Raw genomic sequence first — 21,948 nt, 5'->3', positions numbered from 1 at the left:
ACATAACACCCTAAATTTCGTATGTTATAAAATAATATTATTTGGTGATGCTAAATAAAGGAAGACGGTAACTGTAAAACGGTACCGTAAGGAAATGATAGTAAATTTAAATAAATGTGTGTATCTAAGTTAAATAAAGAAAAGAGGCCAAGTTAGTATGGAAATAACAAATTTAAACACACTTTGATAGACAAGGGGGCTAATGTGTAAATGCGTAAAGGAATTAATAAAAAAAAAGAAGCCAGTGTTGTGTCTGACTTTTGTGCGATCAAACAAGAGGGCAGGAAGGAGAAATCCTAGCCCTTCAACTCTTCACAAGAAATTCAGAAATTTATGATGAAATCAGACACGAAATCGAATGCATGAGCCTAGTTGGTCTCTAACTTAAGTGATTTGAGCATAAGGTGAGTTGAATGTTATGTTTTGATGCACTTTTATGAAGTAGGTGTTAATCAATCTATGGAATTTTATGAAATTGAACTTGTGTATAAGTTAGAATCATTAAATAGAAGATGTTTTATGCATGAAACTGATTAGAGTGAAAGTTTGAGTAGAAAACCATTTGGGTGAGAAGTTAGCATGAGTAGGATGATCAAGTAGGATTATGTATGAGAAGTTTTGTTGTATGATCTTGATTATAATACATGAATGATAAGTAAATTGATGTATAATGAAAGAATCATATGAACTTAGATGATTATTGAAAATAAGTGAGTTCAACTAGTAAAATGTCATGCTTTATATGTTTGTATAATATGCTTTAAATGCGAAACCCGCCAAGTGCTCGATGAAATGCTTAAGAGAACAAGTATGTGGAATACTAGCAAGGAAGATGTCGGGTTCAAGGATAGTGTTAAATTGGTTAAATTTTGATTGAGGATTGTTAATCGTGAATTATGAGATGACTAGTACGAAAGAAATTGTTATGTTGTGTGCATATATGATCTTATGGTTGTATATGTGTTTTACTATGTGAGTAGGGAATGAAAGGATGTGATTCTAGTTTATATGTTGTGTTGTTAGAAATTGACGTACTAGTTAAGTTAAAATAGGATACGAGTGTGACATGAATGCAATATAAGAATGTGTGTTATACTAATGAAGTATGTAACCTTGATGGTATGAAAGTATAGGATCATGTTTAGATGGGAAAGCATGGAAGGCAAACGGAAAGGATATGAGGAAGCATGTACGAAACGGGCACTCGAGGTAAGTGATTTCCGTAATCACTTCTTATTTTGTTTAAGTAAGGTAGCGTTAGTTTATTGAGCATGATGATGATTGAGGTTTGATATGGTTTTGGTTGTATGAAATCAGTAACTTTTACTACGTAGACCGAACGGGTCAAAACAAGGTAATATTGATATGTCGGAATAATGCTTAAGTAATGGCTACGGTTTTGTAACCGGTTAATGGGTAGAATTTCATATAAGAATGTTAGTCGAGAAATGGAGACGCTAATGTAGACAAAAGACTCGGTTGTGAGTACTTGAACGGATATAAAATGTGCCCCGAACGGACATTCGGTTGATTTTCTATGAATTTTTAAAGACTAGCAAAAATCTGGAAATAAGCTGAATTTTCAGCACTTGGGTATCTCGACCCATTAACAATTTGCACTCTTTTTTGATGGGTTTAAACCCCCAAAACATCGTCAAGACAATACGCTATTGTTAAATTGAACCATATTCAATAATTTGTATCAAACCACCTTAACTATAAAAAGATATACGATTATCAACAATCATTATTATCTAACATACTCTTAGTAATTCATTCATGTATTCATAACATACTCAAATAGGTTATATAGTTTTAACGACACAAGTGTCACTCGTTCACATGCAATACCAAATGAACACATGCTTTTGCATATACAGGTTACAACACCCATGATTTTTTTAATTTAGCATATGCATCCCATATTCAAGGAATCACTCACTTTAACTCATGTAAATATATATAACTACATTGAGTTTTAAAACAACAACATAATCACATCCGATTGGTTCCTTATAAATTCCTTAAGATTATGCAAGTACTATAAAATTTATGTTTTTCACTCAGCTTTACGCAGCTGTAGTAATTCAGTATTTTTCCCTCTTTACAGTGAGTATTTCACTTCAACTAAAATTACTAGTAACGGTGACTCCGAGACCTTTCCGTGGATATAAAATACGCCACGAACGGACATTCGGTTGATTTTCTATGAATTTTTAAAGACTAGCAAAAATCTGGAAATAAGCTGAATTTTCAGCACTTGGGTACTCGACCCATTAACAATTAGCAGGGATATACATGAGATATGGATAAAAAGGGGCGCCCAGATTAGAATAGAGAAAGTCACGAAATGTGTGATTGGAGATAATGAAGTGGTGGCTCGACATTGTTTCGTTGGGTGTTATGAGCATTGAATATTCCGTTATGTTTGATACAAAATCATATTATGAGTCCTCACATAGCAAAAGCTAATTATTTTTGGTGTTTTCAATGTAGGTAATAAGTCATGAGAATCAACGGGGTGGCTTGAATCGGAATCATGAAATAAGAAAAAAGCTCACAAGTCGTTCACAATAACCCGGTTCAATCAATATATTAGTAATTATTATGCTTACCGTAGTTTCTCGGTCGACACTAATGATATGGTAATGTTATATGACAGATTGGGGTGGTAGAAAGGCGAAAGTGATCAAGTCTTGGAAGCGGGTCAACAATATGAGGATTTAGTGATATTTTGTTCACTAAGTATATGGGTTTCCTTATTGGGATAATTAGACTTAATTATTTGTATTTTGGAGTTCAAGTCCAACGTTTGTTTTAGCAATATGCTAGTATGTCAATGTGGTAATGGGTTATGTTTGTTAAAAAAAAAGAAGTTTGGTTGTTAAGCAGGATTTGTTTTCGTAAGGATTGGTCGTTTTGCAAATGGGTCATGGCGAAATTTTTCTAAATACTTGTTTGCGAATGTCTTATTAATCTGGTGATGTGGATTCATATATTTGGGAATAGTATCCTTTATTACGTAATGTCAAAAAAAAACTGGGCCTATTTTCCGCAAAGTATTTTAATATTGGTTTTTAACGTTCTGGCGTTTCACATTTCAATTGAGTATGTTATTGCTATAGTTTTCCTAATTTAAAAATATATATACATATATATATATATATATATACTTACAAACAATAAAGTTACGTGATTGGGTAACGTCAAATGAATATGTTCCAGTACGTACTGGAACATAACTAATGAATACCTAAATCACGTACCATATGTGCAAGCAATAAAAAATTCTCAATGTAACACTGCATCTGTAATCACGTACCAAAATGATCAATGAATACCTAAATCACATACCAGATACTCAAATGTATACCTAAATCTAGAATCATGTACCCTGTGTGCAAAAGCGGTAACAAATACTCAGTGTAATAATGACGTACCATATGCTTAAAGCAGCAACAAATGCTCAATGTAACAATACATCTATAATCATGTAACGATTTATATTACAGATCTAATCACGTAATAGCATAAAAACAATAGTTCTCATTATATGGAATGTATAATCACGTAATAAGCATAAATTTAGTAAAAAAAATAATAGAATAAAAAAGTATAATAACGTAATTACGTACTCATACATAATAACGTGACATTACACTTGCTACACATGTACGTGATTATAGATGTGGGGTCACATTGAGCATTTATTACTACTTGCACATATGGTACGTAATTACATACTGGAACATAATCACATAGCTTTACACAATCATGTAACTTTATTGCTTATACAATAAAATTTTATAAAAAAAAAAGCAAACTGTAGCAATAGCCTACTCAAATTAATAAGAATAAAATGCTCTTTAATACGATTTAATTAAAATAAATATAATCATATGAAAAAGTTATAGTCGTTTGAAAATTAAGAGGGGGTTGTCAAGAGGGAAAAGACCATAATACATTTCACTCCTTAAATTGAAAAAGACATGTGTCGGGCCTGGATTGTCATGTACACTTCGTATGGAAAAAAAAGGTCGTTAGATCAAAAGGGGCTTAAAATGTAAATTTTGTTTTAATTTTTTGACTAATTTGGCTAGATTTAGGGGTAATAGTGTCTTTTTGTTTAAATAAAGAAACTGCCATCAACCTTAATATACATGCAAGTTCCTCCGTCTTTTTTAAATGTCAATAACTTTTCATACATAACTTTTTAAAAAAAATTACACCATAACGAGCGTTTTTTTATCTTTAATATGAGTATCATATTGTTATACTTATATAGAGAAAAAAGTTATGTTTCAGTCGGATGTTTTAGTCAATGGTGTTTTGTCTATGTTCATACAATGGTGTTTTAATTGTATTGTGATTCAAGGCGTGATGTTTTAAACATCTGAAAACATTGTATTGTGATTCAAGTTAGGGTGTTTTAACATCTGAAATCTGGAAACATTGTAGTGTGATTCAAGTCATGTTGTTTTAACATTTGGAATAATTGTATTGCTATTCAAGTCATAGTCTTTTAACATCTGGAATAGGCAAGGGCTGCAAACGAACCAAACGTTCGGCGAATAGTTCGTGAACCATTTCGCGAGAAGTTAGTTTGTGTTCGTTTATTTATTAAACAAAAGAACACGAAAAAGAAATTTCGTTCATTTAGTTAAATGAATAAACATGAACAGATGTCGCGTTTATTCGTTTATGTTCGTGAACGTGCGGTAACGTGTTCGTTTGTGTTCGATAGTTCATTAGTGTTATTAATTTTTATATTTATTTAAATACTTCAAAATCTGACAAATTAAATATCTAATAAGTGTCAGTGCATTATTTATTATGTTCATGAACGATCGTTTGTGTTCGTTTGTTTCCATTTGTGTTCATGAACATTAGTTTGTGCTCATTTCTGTTCCTCAATGTCCGTTGCCTAAAATTAACAAACAAACACAAACGAACACGAACATGTTCATTTCCTTAACAAACGAACACGGACATAAAATCTCGTTCGAGTTCGTGAATGGTTTGCGAACACATATTTTTTAACAAACGAATACGAACAAGGTCTTGTTCGTATTCGTTCGGTTCGTTTGCAGCCCTAGGAATAACAATACAATCATCCTCGGATGGTGTTAAAACACCATTATCAGTTCTTGATACGTAAAAGAAAATAATTATCTTCTAAAATAACTCCTAAAGTGGTTACAACCTATTTTATAATTAAATTGGTTTTTGAAGTTAATTACCTTATTACCCTTAATCCATGAAATCCACATGCCGTCTCCATAATATCTCTCACACTTCTTACAAACTTCACCATTTCTACATGAACCTCAACCTATATATATATATATACATATATATATATACTGAAAGTGTATCGTACAATTTGTCTTAACTTACGAGCGTACGCAACGGCAAGTCCGCACATTATAACTCCATAAAATAAATATCGCATGTTATAAAAATGAAAGTTCGCATGTTAAAAAAAATAAAATTTTGCATGTTTTGTAAAAAATTCGCATGTTGTTAAGGAAACCCAAATTTGCATGCTATTTACCATATTCGCATGTTGATAATACATCTCGTACGCATCGTACGTTAAGGCATTTTGTATGTCAACCAACCCCTATATATATATATATATATATATATGGTGAGGATCCTGAGAGAACCAAACTTATTCGAGAACCACTATCAACAAGTAGATTTGAAATTTTTTTTTGTTAACCTTTTTCATTAAAAGATTATTATTGTAAAAATAGAAAAAAACAAAAAGGATATAAATACATTGATAATGTACATATATGTAACATGCAAATATACACACATATGTATATATATATAGTTTACGATTTACATGTATTTAACACATCGGTCTACCTGTATTTTTCAAATTTTCTTTTTATTTAGAAAAAGATTAGTAACATATAAATAAAAGAAAAAAATAAAAAAAAAATTGTTTGGTTGATATTGGTTCTTTCGGTTCTCAAATGTACACTATAAAGTTGGAATATACACATATGTGTCATGTTATAACTGTTAAAAATGTGTTTTTTTTTTCTTTCCTGTATACATACACACGTGTCATATTACATTAAAGTATTAAAAATTTGTGTTTTTTTTTTCTCTTTAAGTGAACAGGCGAAACGATAATTATGTACCCACTTAACATAATTACTTTACATTCATCGCATATCCCATGGATCAAATTCGTTACCGTCAAGTAAACAATATGATCGATATCTGTAATTTTTATGCATAAACTTATGGCAGAAACATATGTATTTAAAAAGAACAAGTCTATATCTTTATATCTTTTTTTTTTTCTTAAATCAAACAGCAATTTCATTCCAATCATCAGGGCAAATTACATAAGGATAGCAGGTAGACGAGCAACAAACTGCGCCGCCATCCCTTTTTGAATAGTAAACCCTAATCTACTAAAAACAAAGCCTCGCCTCTGAGGGGTCGAAAAGTTGCTATGGACCACACGCTGAACTCTAGACAAGAACCGAACTGCCTCCGGCGCCAAGGAGCCGAACGTGTCAAACGCCAGGGGGACAAAGGCATGTTGATTATCCTCACAAGCTTTCGCGTGCTTTTCCACCTTCTTTGACTCTGCTTTCAGTACCGCTTGCCCCGCCACAAATCCATTTTCCCGGAACCCGGCTAGTGGGGATACACCTGTGAGATCGACACAAGCATGTTTCCCGCCCTCCCAACCAAAAACTAGCACGTCAGCTGGGCGTAGGGTGGATCTCCCCTCCGACGGGTCTGTAAGAAAATTAACCGGTGCCTCTTTCTTCGCCGAGATCCCTGCTCGTCTGAGAATATCCATTAACGCGTCTCGCACAAAGTCATGGCGATACTTAAACCCCGGTAACTCTCTACAGTGTAACGCATGCTCCCCGTATTTATCTAGGCATGCTTTACGGCAGACTGGGCAAGTTTCATCATTCGGGAACATGGGGATCATCAAACGGTACTTAAGGATTGACCGGTACTCCACCGCTGACATTCGTTGACCCAAACCTTCAATAGGAATAACAGTTAAGAAATCCTAAGCGTGAGGCCTCTGTAGGCATTCAATGACGGCTTTCTGGCGGGGTGACAAATGGAGATCTTCTCCCAAACTTTGTGCGATTCGACAACAAAGGGCATTCGCCAAAGTTTTCTGTGGCTTTTTGGGGGCGGTGTCCTTGTTAGAGAAACCGCCGAGATCAAAGTCAGGTAGAGATTCATGCAAGCGTTCCAAGGCGCTGGCATAATCCGGATCAGTGTTAGCAACCCCACTGTTACGTAAGATGTGGTCCTGCAACTCCCAAGATTGAGACCTGGAAGCCACAAAGGCATAGGCAGCCACATCCCGGGCCGAGAGAAGGCCCGACCCACCAAGCCTCATTGGCAAGGTTATGATTCGCCACTGTAGATCACCAAAAAAAGGACCCCCACATACGACAATGTCTTCTATTGCCTCCCGAAGACCTTTATCAAAACATGAAACAGCATCATCCACAAAGGGGGGCTGGCAAGTTCGCAAACCAAATAGCAACTTTGCAACCCCCATACAAGATCTAAGCAAGAGGAGTTCGCTTTGAGGATCCCGCAACAAGGGAAGGTGTCCCATAATGTCAACAGCACGTGTTGCCCTCTTAGACGCTAGACCACTAATAAAACTGGCATCACGGCTGACTGCCCCTCCTAGCAGTTTGACACCTTTCTCCGGCCTCCCAATCTCACTGGGGAAAAGCCCTGGCGGACCTTCACCCCGTTGCATGTCGGCCAAAATAGTTCAGTTTTTCTAATATTAAGTCGTAGCCCCAAGGCTGGACCCTCTGAACCGATGATGTCGAGAGCTTTAGCAACCTGAACAGCGTTCCCGATAATTGTCCCGTCATCCAAGTACCAAGCATGGAAGGGGAGTTTACAGTTTTCCTGCACCTGAAGCACTAAGGGGTGTAAGGCTAGGGCAAAAAGCAAAGGTCCCAAGGGATCCCCTTGCTGCACACCCGTGAATGCCCTGATGCGGTCATTCCCCACGTATAGCCTAGCAGGCTGAGCATATAGAAATTGAACCCATGGGAATATGGAGGGGCAATGGCGATGGACCTCGCGAAGCAAAACTGAACGGTCAACTAAGTTGAAAGCGTTGGAAAAATCAACCGTAAGCATGGCCAGCGAACCATCCGAATGAAAAGAATTAAGAAACCTGTTAGCGCTGTGCAGTACCGCCTCCGCCCCATTGGGGACCCCCACCCCAAATTGATAGTCCCCCAAGTACTTAACAACTTCTTTCCCAACTTTCTTCTAGAAATACGCAAAATCATTTTGCGTGTGTATTTTATTTCGCGTATTAACGAAGAGTGTATGAAATGAATTAACCACTTTCTAAAAATTAAAGTTGATACTCGAAAAGTGATGCGAGAATAAATTAATAAAAGTGTTCCAAATGTTCCAACTTTGGCTTTTAACTTTTGAGTTGGGTAACCCAAGTTGTTATCTAGCATCCCATGTACCCATGATGTTTTGGCCCGGTGGTCAAGTGAAGTTTTGCTTCTTTTAGATGTTTTGGGTTCAAATCCATGTAAGGGAGATTTTAATACTAACTTGGTGATACTAACATCATCATCATCATCATCGTCATAATCATCATCATCATGCTTGTATATCCCACCAATAGCAAAGCCAAGGTAGGGTCTGAGGAGGTTAAGATGTAGACAACCTTACCTCTACCTCGTATGAATAGAGGTTGCTTCCAGTGAGACCCCTGACTCGATTGATGATACTAACATATTAACTACTAAACCGTTTAACGACATTATAACCGTATGCCGTTCAAAAAAACTAGCATCCCATGTCTTAGGTAGAGGACAAAAGAAAGAGTTCAAATTATTATTAGTATACTGAAGTATGGGAGGCTCCAAAGTCATTTAGTGGAATAATGCTACCGCAGTATGCTTGTGGGACTGGCTTTCGTGGCTTGGCTTCAAGTGTAGTAATGGTCCAACACAATAAATCGTTTGACCAGTTGGCTAGTATTGATTGTATTAATGGTCCCAACACAATAAATGGTTTACAGTTTAAGCTAGAAAAACAATAATTGACCGGTTAAACTTTTGACTTCTATATTATAAAGCATGTGGTGTGGAATGGAGCTCCTAGAAGCTCCATTTCTAAGGGCTCCATTGTCTCTTCCATATAATATTTATTTAATGGAATAAAGTCCCTATAAAAATAAAAACAAAAACTTGATTGGACAAACAAATGGCCCCCCTCTCAAACGGTGCCCAACAACAAGAAGGGGGCGCTAATGCGTGTTCTTGGGCTGAGGTGGAGGGGGGCGCCACCCCATACCACTTAGCCTAAGAATCAAGCCAATAAGATGGTCATTTTACGGTTTTTACCATGTGCCTGGCGACACCAGACACCAAAAAGGTGTTTGTAAAATTCCCTTCAAAGGCTCAAATTAAGTGATTGTATTGAGTCTCATTGTTATACCATACGAAGCACATGTACAATAGTTTGGTTAATTGGTCCACTTGGACTAATAGTTTTACAGTTCATATTGTGTCTTTAGAGAAAGTTCTCTGGTATAATGGTTGGGCTTCATCAGCGGAATTATAGGTTCATCTCTCCTTGTAATTTTTCTCATATTTTGCATATAGGCTAGTTTTTTTTTTTTTGAACGGCAAATAGGCTAGTTTCACAATAAATTTTTAAAGGTTTTTTTTAATAATCGCATCTAAAATCTAGACATGAACCTTTTAAAAAAAACTTAAATAGGTTGATTCATCAGCTTGTTTCTTAGGGTGTCCGGGGCACCCTCGGTGACCCCCTTAGGTGACTCCATTCACCTATTAGGTGAGCATTGCCAACACTTAGGTGAGTTAGAGAGAGAGTAGAGAGAGAGGGTGAAATAGGTGGGGAGTTGCCGAAGAGAGGGGAGGAGAGAGGGAGATCTTGACCAATCAATGCTTTTCTTCTTTTTTTTTTTTTTTTTTTTTTTTTTAAAAAAAACAATTCACCTAGAGGGGAGTGCCGCCATCAAAAAGGGGTATTAGGGGAGTGTTAGAGGGGAGTTGACGTGGCATTTTATGGTTGGTTATGTGTAAGAGGGGGGACTCACCTAAGAGGTGAGCACCCCTTACACCCTTAAGGGTCAATCTTCGAGTTAACTAGTTTATTGAACGAGTCGGAATTCAATTTGGATTTGTCCATTAATTAATTAATAATTTAATATATATTAGGTAACCGAAAATTTGAGTATCTTTGCTTTTGCTTTGTATCCCTGTCGTTTTTCAATCCATGTCATCCTTGTACATTTAGATAGTTTTATTCGTCACGTGATGAATTATAAAAGAAATTTTCAGTACTATGTTATTATTTTATGTGAATCTGTTGTAAATCTATTATAGACTTTTTGCTGTGAACTAGGACACATGCGGTTTGTAAGTACTTCTTTGTACACATTGGGAAAACATTATTTAATAATCTATAGTTTATTATCATATATTCGTTTTAAATATATTAATTTAATTTAATTTTTAATGGAACACGCTTTGAATAAAAAATGGACTCAAAATTTTCTGCTATATAGTTATGTATCCACTTAAAACCCCAAGTTACTTCAAAATTATACAAATTTTGTATATATAGGGTAGGGATCCTAAGAGAAGTCCATCCTATTTGAAAAACTTAAGAAATATTCTGAACCATATATTTCCTTAAGTTTTTCATAATATAAACATATGTATAGTTTAAACCTGACTATATAGATATATGTATATTGTCAAATCTTGAATTATACACATATGTATATAGTCAATTTTAAACTATACATATGTGTGGTTTAGAATATTTCTCAAGTTTCTCAATTTATCTAATGCTTCTCACACAATCCTAACCATATATATATATATATATATATATAGGGGACCGCTAGAATGAGAACTACCCCGAGTTGTAAGAACCGCGAGAACCACACCATCCGGGTCGCCGTTTACCACGATTTTCTTTTACAACTAGATGTGTGTATTATAAACACAGCCGTAAAAAAAAAAAAAAAAAAAAAAAAAAAAAAAAAAAAAAAAATTTAACGCCCCCCCCCCCGAGGGGGTAGTTTTTTACACCACAAGTTTGGTGTTTTTATTTTTTTTTTCTTTTTTCTTTTTTTTTACACCAAACTTGTGGTGTAAAAAACTACCCCCTCGGGGGGGGGGGGTGGTTTAAAATTTTTTTTTTACGGCTGTGTTTATAATACACACATCTAGTTGTAAAAAAAAATCGTGGTAAACGGCGACCCGGATGGTGTGGTTCTCGCGGTTCTTACAACTCGGGGTGGTTCTCATTTTAGCGCAATTCTATATATATATATAGGGTGAGGTTCATGTAAAAAGGACTTTTTTTGTGAGAAGACATAGAAATTGACATGTAGGCATCATGTTTTGGACTTAGTCATGATGTTTTGGGTTGTTTTGGCAAGAAAAACACCAAACATAACAATTTAAAACACAATGCAACGCATTATGGGCGTGAAATTTAAAACACATTGCTTAACACTTAAAACACACTACTTAACGTTCTTGGCATGATGTTTTAAGTTTTAAGCCTATAATTCATTGCATTGTGTCTTAAATTGTTATGTTTTGTGTTTTTCTTGCCAAAACAACCCAAAACATTATACCCAAGTCCAAACAATGATATCTACATGTCAATTCTTATGTCTTCTCACACTTCTCACGAAAAATGTATTTTTACATGATCCTAAGACTATATATATATGTATATATAAGATAGGGATCCGTTAGGAACCACCCTTTATTGCGAGAACCAGTGTGAACACAACAAAAAATACATAAAAAATTTATTTTAAATTGCTAAGTTTCGTCTCTTAATGTTAAAATAATATGCCTTGTATGTAATTCACTTCTCAAACATATTAACTATTGGGTTATTATAATTGTTGGGCTGTTATTCAGTTGTAACAGTTTGTTGAGGTTATTGGGCTGACAGTTGGGCCGTTGGCCTTATTGGTTTAAGTCGGTGTGTCTCAAGGGGCTTAAGTGTAAATGCAGGGTCTTTTGTGTATATTCTCATAATGTTCATGGGGCTGCTCGTTTATTTTGATTGTTCAGCTATATAAAAGAGGAGAGAGATTGGGACTGATCATTATTGGAGATATTATCTAGGGTTTCACTTTCACTTCTCTTATCATCGTTCTTGTGGTGTTCAGCTGTGTTGTTCACCGGAGTTTCACCGGAGTTGAAGATCATCATCATCCAGTGTTATAGATCTCAGTGTTGAGATCTTGGTTGTATTTTGAGATCTTGTTGATCTCTGTTTTGGTTTTACTTTGTTTGTATTTCTGTTATGTTCAACAGATTCTTCTAATCTGTTGAACTTGTATTGTATTTCATATAGATCTCAGAAGTTTGAGATCTAGGGTTATTGGTTGGGTGTTTTTGGTTTGGGTAATCAATAAAAGTTTTGTCACTGTTTTTGTCATTATTTCTGGTGTTTTGTATATTCCTGTTTGAGATTGTGGTAGATCTGTACAAATTTTACATGGTATCAGAGCTTGAAGGCTCTTTTACCCAGATCTAAGTCTTCCGCTGTTAGATCTTGTATAGATTTGTTCTGATATTGTTTGTTTTTTTTTTGTAGATCTGTGTTTCGTTTTGTCTGATCTTGGGAGTATAACGGTGTGGATCTTGACACTGTTCTTGGGATTCGTGTGAAGGCTGTGTTAGTCTTTGAAACCCTAGAAGGTTTCAAGGCAAACTAACCAGTGTTTACTCTTTGTTCTTGGTGTTGACTTGTAACCCTAGAAGGTTACAGTCTTCATCGTGTGTGAAGATATTGCACCCACTGTGAGATCTTTCTTTTTCTCTGTAGTTAGTTTACTGTTTTTGTTGGTTGATTAGTTGAAGTCGGGGTAGTGAGGACCGGCACCTTTGTTGCTTGTTATTGTTTGTTCATTGTTTGTCTGTCTTTGTGGTTTTCTCTTTTAGGGTTTGGCTCCTGTATTAAGACTTGTTCAGGCACTATAAGTGATGAACCTGAAATCTGGACACTGATACAGCTTCGCCATAGTGTGTTGTATATCTGTTTTATCTGTTGCTTTGTTTGTGTGTATTATCTGTCTTCTTGATAGTGTGTGTTATCATGGTTCAGCCAGATCCGAATGCTAGCACATCTCAGACCTTAATAGGTAAACTGGATATTGGAGATCCTCTTTATCTACATCCTAGTGATTCTAGTGCTCTTACTATTGTTAGTGTTAAGTTGAAGGGTACTGAAAATTATGCTGTGTGGTCTGCGTCTATGAAACTTGCTTTAGAAGCAAAAAATAAGTTCGGTTTTATAAATGGAAAGTGTGAAAAATCCACTGAGGATTTTGTGCTTGCTAGTCAGTGAGATAGGTGTAATTCTGTGGTGTTAACTTGGCTATTAAACTCTGTGTCTGAGGAACTTTTCTTAGGTCAAGTTTTTTCTAGTTTAGCTTCAGAGGTTTGGGAGGATTTGAAAGAAACCTATGACAAGATAGATGGTTCTGTGGTTTATGATTTGTTCAAGAAAATAAATAGTATTTCTCAAAATGGTTCAACTGTAGCTGACTATTATAATAGATTAACAACAATGTGGAAGCAGTTTGATGCTATGCTTCAACTGCCAACATGTTCTTGTAAAGCAGCTAAAGATTATAATGATTTTACAATGTTAATCAAGCTAATGCAATTTCTTATGGGACTTGATGATGTTTATCAACCGGTAAGAACAAATTTGTTAACCAGAGAAACTTTTCCATCTGTCAAGGTTGCTTATTCTGTGGTTTCTAGGGAGGAATCACATAGGTTGACTAGTAATGGGTCAAAAGGACAGAATGTTTCTTTTGTTTCTAAACCAAATCAGTCTTTTGAGTCTAAGAAAAAGACTACTAATCAAAGAGGACCTAATCCTAATTTGAAGTGTACACACTGTAACATGATTGGTCATACTATTGATAGGTGTTTTGAGTTGATTGGTTATCCACCAGGTTTTAGGAAAAGGTCTAATAATATGTCTGGTAAAACTGGTGGATCAAATAAGTCAAATGCTGTGGTTGGGTCTTCTGCTAGTGTTTCAACCTCTGGTCTGCCTTTTACACCAGAGCAGGTTGCTAAACTGCTAAGTTTAGTTGGTGATAAATCTGGAGCTGAGTCTTCAGGTGTAGGAGGTGAGTCAGTTATAATGAATAATTGTGTTAGTTGTTCAAGTTCTGTGTTATTTGGAAACTTCTTTAGTTGGATTGTTGACTCTGGGGCAAGTCAACATATGATAAATAGTGATAAAGAGTTGTTTAATGCTGTTGATGTTTCTGAATTTGACATTAAAGTAGCACACCCTAATGGAACAAATGTTAAAGTTTTAAAGATTGGTAATGTCAAATTAATGGATGGTATTATTTTAAAAGATGTTTTCTATGTCCCAGGGTATCATGTCAACTTGTTGTCTGTTCATAGGCTAGCTAAAGATAATAATATAGATGTTGTGTTTAAAGAGAATAGTTGTGTGTTACAGGATTCCAAATCAAGGAGAATCCTGGTGACTGGTAGTCAGGACAGTGATCTTTACTTTGTTGGAAAAAATGGTAATTCTATGAATGTGTGCTTTAATAGTTATGTTAAGGCAAATTTGTGGCATAGTAGGTTAGGCCACCCTTCTGATCAGGTCCTAGCTGTGTTAAAAGATCAGTTTGATGTTAAGAGCATTGATCATGGTCCTTGTGATGTATGTCATAGGGCAAAACAAGTTAGAGTTCCTTTCCCACTTAGTGAACACAAAACCAAGTCTGTAGGAGAGTTAGTTCATCTAGATGTTTGGGGACCCTATAAAGTAACAAGTTATGAGGGTTTTAAATATTTTTTAACTGTAGTTGATGACTTTTCTAGAACTGTTTGGTGTTACATGTTGATGAATAAAACAGAAGTGTTTGAAAATGTGTGTAGTTTTTATGAGTTGATGTTAACACAGTTTGAGACAAAAGTCAAAATTATAAGGAGTGATAATGGAACAGAGTTTGTAAATAATCAAATGAATTTATTTTGTAAAACAAAAGGTATTCTGCATCAAACATCATGCTCTTATACACCACAACAGAATGGTGTGGTGGAAAGAAAGCATAGGCATCTTCTTAACACAGCTAGAGCTCTGTTGTTTCAGAGTAAATTGCCCCTTAGATATTGGTCTGATTGTGTTTTAACTGTTGTATACTTAATTAACAGGTTACCATCATCTGTGTTAAATGGTAGGAGTCCTTATGAAGTTGTTCATGGTTTTAAACCCTCACTTATTCATCTAAGGAACTTTGGTTGTTTATGTTTTAGTACTGTCTTAAGTGAGTCTGATAAATTTGCTTATCATGCTGATAAGTGTGTTTTGGTTGGTTATTCAAATGTTAAAAAGGGATACAAGTTACTATGTTTAGATAGTAAAAAGGTGTTTTATTCAAGAGATGTGAAATTTTATGAAACTGTGTATCCTTTTAAATCTGTTTTGAACAAAAGTCAAAGTTTTAACACGGAGTTAAATCAGATAAATTTTTTTGATATTACTGGAACAATAACACCTGAAGTTCCTGTAGTTCCCAATGATGAAGAGGGTATAACTGGTGCTCAAGATCACTGCAGTGATGATCAGCAGCCAGTGTTACCCTCTACATCTGCTACTGTTCCAAATGTTGAAGAAAGTCAACATGAACAGGAACAGTTCCAAATGTTGAAGAAAGTCAACATGAACAGGAACAGTTAGGTAGTAGTAGCTTGGGTAACATTGGCGGGGCAGATAACATTGTAGAGTCAAATGATGAGACCAACCTATCTGAGGGAAACACTATTAGGAAGTCTTCTAGAAAAGTGTCATTTCCAAAAAAATTTGATGAGTTTGTTGTCGAGGGAAAAGTTAAGTATGGTATAGAGAAAGTAGTAAACTATTCTCATTTGTCTGTGGATAATTTTTGTTTTATTGCTTCTTTGAATAAATCTGTTGAACCAAATTCTTACTTTGAGGCCATAAAAGATCCTAGGTGGGTCGAGGCTATGAATAGTGAAATGGAAGCTCTTTATAGGAACAATACTTGGGTAGTTGTAGATTTGCCTAAAGGTCGGAAACCTATTGGCTGTAAATGGGTGTATAGAATAAAGTATAAGGCTATGGGGAGATTGAAAGATACAAAGCTAGGTTAGTGGCAAAAGGTTTTAATCAAAGAGAGGGAATTGACTTTGGTGAGACTTTCTCACCTGTGGTCAAGATGGTTACTGTTAGAGTAATTTTAAAACTTGCTGTCAATAAAGGTTGGCCTTTGTATCAATTGGATATAAATAATGCTTTTTTGTATGGTTCTTTGTCTGAAGATGTTTATATGACCTTACCTCAGGGTTATTATGACAATGACAAAAATAAGGTGTGCAAGCTTGTGAAGTCCCTTTATGGGCTTAAACAAGCTCCTAGAAAGTGGAATGAGAAACTTACTTTTGTATTGCTTAAAATGGGTTTTGTTCAAAGTCTGTGTGATCATTCCTTGTTTGTTTTGTGTAAAGATGATGTGTTTGTTGTCTTGTTGGTATATGTGGATGATATTGTGATTACTGGAAATAGTATTTCAGAAATCACACAAGTTAAAAAAAGTTTAAGTGAAAGTTTTAAAATCAAAGACTTAGGAATACTTAAGTATTTCCTTGGCATAGAGGTGTTATATTCTGATGAGTCAATTTGTTTGTCTCAAAGGAAGTATTGTCTTGAACTGCTTAATGAGTTTGGATACTTAGGGTGTAAACCAGTGAGTACACCAATTGAGCAGTCACATGTTGTTACTAGTAAAACAGATAAAGATAAACAGTTTTTGGAAAATATTAATGGTTTTCAAAAACTAATTGGAAAGTTGATATATCTGTCTTTAACTAGGCCTGATATAAGTTATGCTGTGCAGTTTTTGAGTCAATATATGCATAAACCATGTCAGTCACATCTGGATATTGCTTTAAGGCTATTAAGATACTTAAAGCAAAATCCAGGAAAGGGTGTTATGTTCAGAAAAACAGATAATTTTGATCTATCTGGTTTTGTAGACTCAGATTGGGGTAAGCGTACTGTGACTAGAAAATCAGTTACTGGTTTTGGTATATTTCTTGGTGGTACTCTTGTTTCTTGGAAAAGCAAGAAACAAGGTATTGTTTCAAGATCTACAGCTGAGGCTGAGTATAGGGCTATGTGTTCAGCTGCATGTGAAGTTATGTGGATTAAGAACATTTTGTCTGAATTGAAAATTATCTGTACACTGCCTATAAGATTATTTTGTGATAGTAAATCTGCTATTTCTATTTCTCAAAATCCTGTTTTTCACGAACGAACTAAGCACTTTGAGTTAGACTTGCATTTTTTGAGAGAAAAAATAGCAAGTGGCATTATTGACCCACAAAAAATTGCTTCTGAAAATCAGATAGCAGACATTTTTACTAAAGGTTTAAATATTGCACAACATGATACTTTGTGTGAAAAATTGGGATTGTTTGATATGTTTGCTAATTGAATTATGAGGGGGTGTTAAAATAATATGCCTTGTATGTAATTCACTTCTCAAACATATTAACTATTGGGTTATTATAATTGTTGGGCTGTTATTCAGTTGTAACAGTTTGTTGAGGTTATTGGGCTGACAGTTGGGCCGTTGGCCTTATTGGTTTAAGTCGGTGTGTCTCAAGGGGCTTAAGTGTAAATGCAGGGTCTTTTGTGTATATTCTCATAATGTTCATGGGGCTGCTCGTTTATTTTGATTGTTCAGCTATATAAAAGAGGAGAGAGATTGGGACTGATCATTATTGGAGATATTATCTAGGGTTTCACTTTCACTTCTCTTATCATCGTTCTTGTGGTGTTCAGCTGTGTTGTTCACCGGAGTTTCACCGGAGTTGAAGATCATCATCATCCAGTGTTATAGATCTCAGTGTTGAGATCTTGGTTGTATTTTGAGATCTTGTTGATCTCTGTTTTGGTTTTACTTTGTTTGTATTTCTGTTATGTTCAACAGATTCTTCTAATCTGTTGAACTTGTATTGTATTTCATATAGATCTCAGAAGTTTGAGATCTAGGGTTATTGGTTGGGTGTTTTTGGTTTGGGTAATCAATAAAAGTTTTGTCACTGTTTTTGTCATTATTTCTGGTGTTTTGTATATTCCTGTTTGAGATTGTGGTAGATCTGTACAAATTTTACACTTAAAAAATTAGCATTTAGTTGTGTGGTTTAGCTTTATGGTTTAGTTTCATTTAGCTTGGGTGGGGTGGATGGGGGGTTTAGGTTTTTGGGGGTTGGGGGTTGGGGATGAGAGGTTAGTTTTTTTTTAGGTTTTTGGGTGGTGATGGGTGTTTAGGTTTTGGATAGGGTTGTAAACGAACCAAACGAACACGAACAAAACCTTGTTCCTGTTTATTCGTTAAGGAAATAAATGTGTTCGGGAACGGGTTAACTAATTAACATACTAGACACCGGAAAGATTCTATTGTGATAACACCATGTGAGTGCATAATTATTAATCTCATAGGCACTTGATGTCCTCACTGAACGTTATAAAAGTACCTACCATGTATTTTGATATTTAGTCTTTTATTCAGTCAATGCTAATTTGTATTGGTGCTACAAAGATTCATATAACAGGTATCGGAGCTTTATTCAAGTGGACTTCATGATTGTGTCAACCTATTAAGTTTTTCCAGTGGTCCCGAGCTAGGAGTTAGGTTGTAAACGCTATAGGTGTACATGGTTTGGTTTTTAGGCAAAACCAAAACTAAAATCGAAACCGAAACTGAAATGTCAGTTTTCCTGGTTTTTGAAAACCGTTTGGTTTCGGGTTTTACACCGGTTCGGTTTGGTTTTTCGGTTACTTCAGTTTTTAGAACAAAATTATGTAAGATTCAAAAAATAGAAAGCATAATTTAAAATTTAAGAATCTTTCTAAAGCTATTATACTTAATCTTTTTAATTAATATTGTTCACATAAACCTAACCTTCTAATCCTCCATATTTGTGTTTCTCTAAAGTTTTTATTAACACATTTTCTTTTATAATCATTTAAAGATTCTTTAATTTTTATATTAAATTTTGTTATTTGTTGTAGGCAATAAATAAATTATTTCAATTATAAATAAACATGTTAATGTTTTTATTATAAATACTTAACATTCAATAATAAAATTAATAATTTCTACTAGAATAGGTTAAATACTTAAAACAACTTCAACATAAACATAAAAATATATGGACTAGGTCTACTCTTGTAACTTATCGGTTCGGTTCCGGTTATAGAAAATGGTTGTCCGAAAACTGAACCAAAATTGTTGGTTATGAAAAATCTGAAAACCAAATCGTCGGTTATTGTTTCAGTTAGGTTTCTTCGATTATTTCGGTTACGGTTCGATTATTTCGATTTTCTGCTCACCCCTAGTAAACACCATAAAAACCTGTTAAAAAGGGGCTCCGAAGTTGAGCTGGGAGTTACGTTGTAAACATCATAGAAACCAACGATCAATCTTGAATTCAGTGTAGGAGCGTGTATGCATTTATCATGTATAAGGGGAATTATAGAGAGAAAACTCACTTAAGTTCAGAAAACTCAAGAAAACCTTATGTAACAAACTTTTTTTTCTTAAAAAAGTTAGCGAATGTAAGTTACATGTTATTTAACGTTTTGTAACAAAAAAAAAGCGCCAAGTGGTTTTTTTTTTTTTTTTTGAAAATTCAGTGTTTTTGTATACATATGCTAAAAACTGAATTTTTAATTTTTTTTATTAAATACTCCCCTCGGTGCTTTTTGTTTTTTTTTCTTTTTTGTTACAAAACATTCGATAACATGCAACTTACATTCCCTATTTTTTTAGAAAAAAGAATTTTGTTACATAAAGTTTTCTTGAGTTTTTTTAACTTAAGTGAGTTTTCTTTCTATCCATTCCCTCATGTATAGTATGCAGGGGCGGTTCTTAGAAGGGCTGTGGCAGGACCGCGGCCCGGACAAGTTTTTCGGCCGTAGTGTTAATTTTTCGCATTTCGATCGAAATTTTTTATATATACTATGTTTGGCCCGGGCTTGCCCGGGCTTTTTTTAGTGCGCGTGTCTTTCGGCCCTGACACGTTCAACGGGAACTTATAGTATGTATATGGATACCCTGCCTATATGGTATATATGTAGATCGTTTTTATACGAATCAATATATCAAATAAGTTTTATAGCCTAGTGGTATCTTGGGGGTGAGATAAGACTTTGGACCAATAGTTCCTGGGTTCCATTCTCACAAAGGGGGTTTTCCCATATTTATTGGGTTTTCTCCTGAATTGGTGTATAGGCATTATGCCTAGTGGAGATGGATATGATCGGGTGGTTCCGCAGGTGGCACGATGATACTCCAGTGGTCCGTCAGTGATCCAAATTTACCGTTAAAAAATATATATATCAAATAAGTTATTAAAGGAAATTATTTATTTACAAAAGATGTGACATAACATGAAAGATTCAAATCGACAAAACTTTCATAGACCCAGTCAGAGAAAGCATGCACTAGATTTTGCCGAGTTCTATTATATGATGAGACATCCTTTTTATTTGTTTTTTTCCTTTTATAAAATAACTAAAGAGTTATCCTAACAAAAGAAAAATATTATGAGATGAAATGATTCCCATTAGGGTATGTGTAGTGGGCGGCATGTGAGGGGCGGTATGCTTCATAGCGCCGCCATAAAGCCTCACACACCAAAACAAGGGGCGTTATGTTTCATAAATTTGGGGGAGGCGGTATAATTATCGCGCCAGATGGAGGGATGATTTTGAAAAATGGACCAATCACAAACAAGCATGCTTTTTTATATTAATTAATAAAATTGAAAATTATTAAATAGGTAATGATGGGTAGGGGCTTTATGACTACGGGCTCTAGTGATATAACGCCCCATAAAGCCCCCGTGTGACGTGGCACGACACGTGTCGCATAACGCCCCACAAGGGGCTTTATGACTACGGATGGCCTTATAAGTTTCATTCTAAAAAAATAATACATGATCATATATATATCACAGGCTTAATCCAAACATGTTTAGATCAGGCCTATCGGATATTCAGATTAGGAGCTGATAAGTGACAACCCATGTCTTTGATTAACATCCGTTATGTGTCACTCGTATGTAGTTGAACCCGTGCATCCTTTATCCATGTGTGTACAACTATCTCTCGAGCACACGTTTAGGTTTAGTCTGAATGAATGCGTCGTGGATGTGGAGATTAAGCAAGTTGGAGTTAACATAATATGGATCGAAAGTGTCCAAGAAATCGAAAGTGTAACACATTTATTATGCTAAATGTATCTCTTTCCTAAAGTTTTACATCAAGCACTATTTTTTATAGAAGATGCATATAAAAGTAGAGATGCGTTTAACTTCACGCCTCATAATCTTTGTCAATCATTAGTCATGACTCATGATTCCATAAATTATGATATCTCAGTCTCACTTCTTTCAAGAAGTTTATTTATTGTCAATTTTATTTTACCAATAAAGGTTTTCTATATAATAAGAAATTTATTCTTTTAAATTTTCGTGTAAAAAGCTTTTTGATATGAATATAATAGTATAATAAAGTAGGTAAAAAATTCGAATCTGTGTTCTTTTTTAAGTGAATTTATTAGTCATATAAAACAATGATTGTACGTGTTTTAGATTTAACTAGTGTTTCACCTTCGTGTTGTAGGTGCGGGGTCGTAATACTGTGTCTCACTACTAGAAAATCAAGTCTTTTCTCACGGCGTATTTTGTGGCAAATTTGTGGGAAACAAGTAGTAGCAACAAATTTCCCACGAATTCTTTTGGTGTGAAAAAACTTCGTCGGAAATGGCATGAGCGACAATTTTCCTACAAAATTTCTGGCAATGTTCCC

General features: G+C 35.0%; 1 long non-coding RNA gene across 1 annotated transcript; it reads left to right on the top strand.

Annotated features, from left to right (window-relative positions):
- The first annotated feature begins 271 nt into the window (after positions 1 to 271).
- On the top strand, positions 272 to 2,580 carry LOC110928218. Its single transcript, XR_002586219.2, has 3 exons — positions 272 to 404; positions 1,134 to 1,209; positions 2,497 to 2,580. It is a non-coding gene; the product is annotated as an uncharacterized LOC110928218 (long non-coding RNA).
- Positions 2,581 to 21,948: the final 19,368 nt, after the last annotated feature.

This window comes from Helianthus annuus, chromosome 3 (assembly GCF_002127325.2).
Source record: "Helianthus annuus cultivar XRQ/B chromosome 3, HanXRQr2.0-SUNRISE, whole genome shotgun sequence".
NCBI classification, from domain to species: domain Eukaryota; kingdom Viridiplantae; phylum Streptophyta; class Magnoliopsida; order Asterales; family Asteraceae; genus Helianthus; species Helianthus annuus.
The sequence above is the reverse complement of the archived record's forward strand: the minus strand, read 5'-3'. Positions and strand labels throughout refer to the sequence as shown.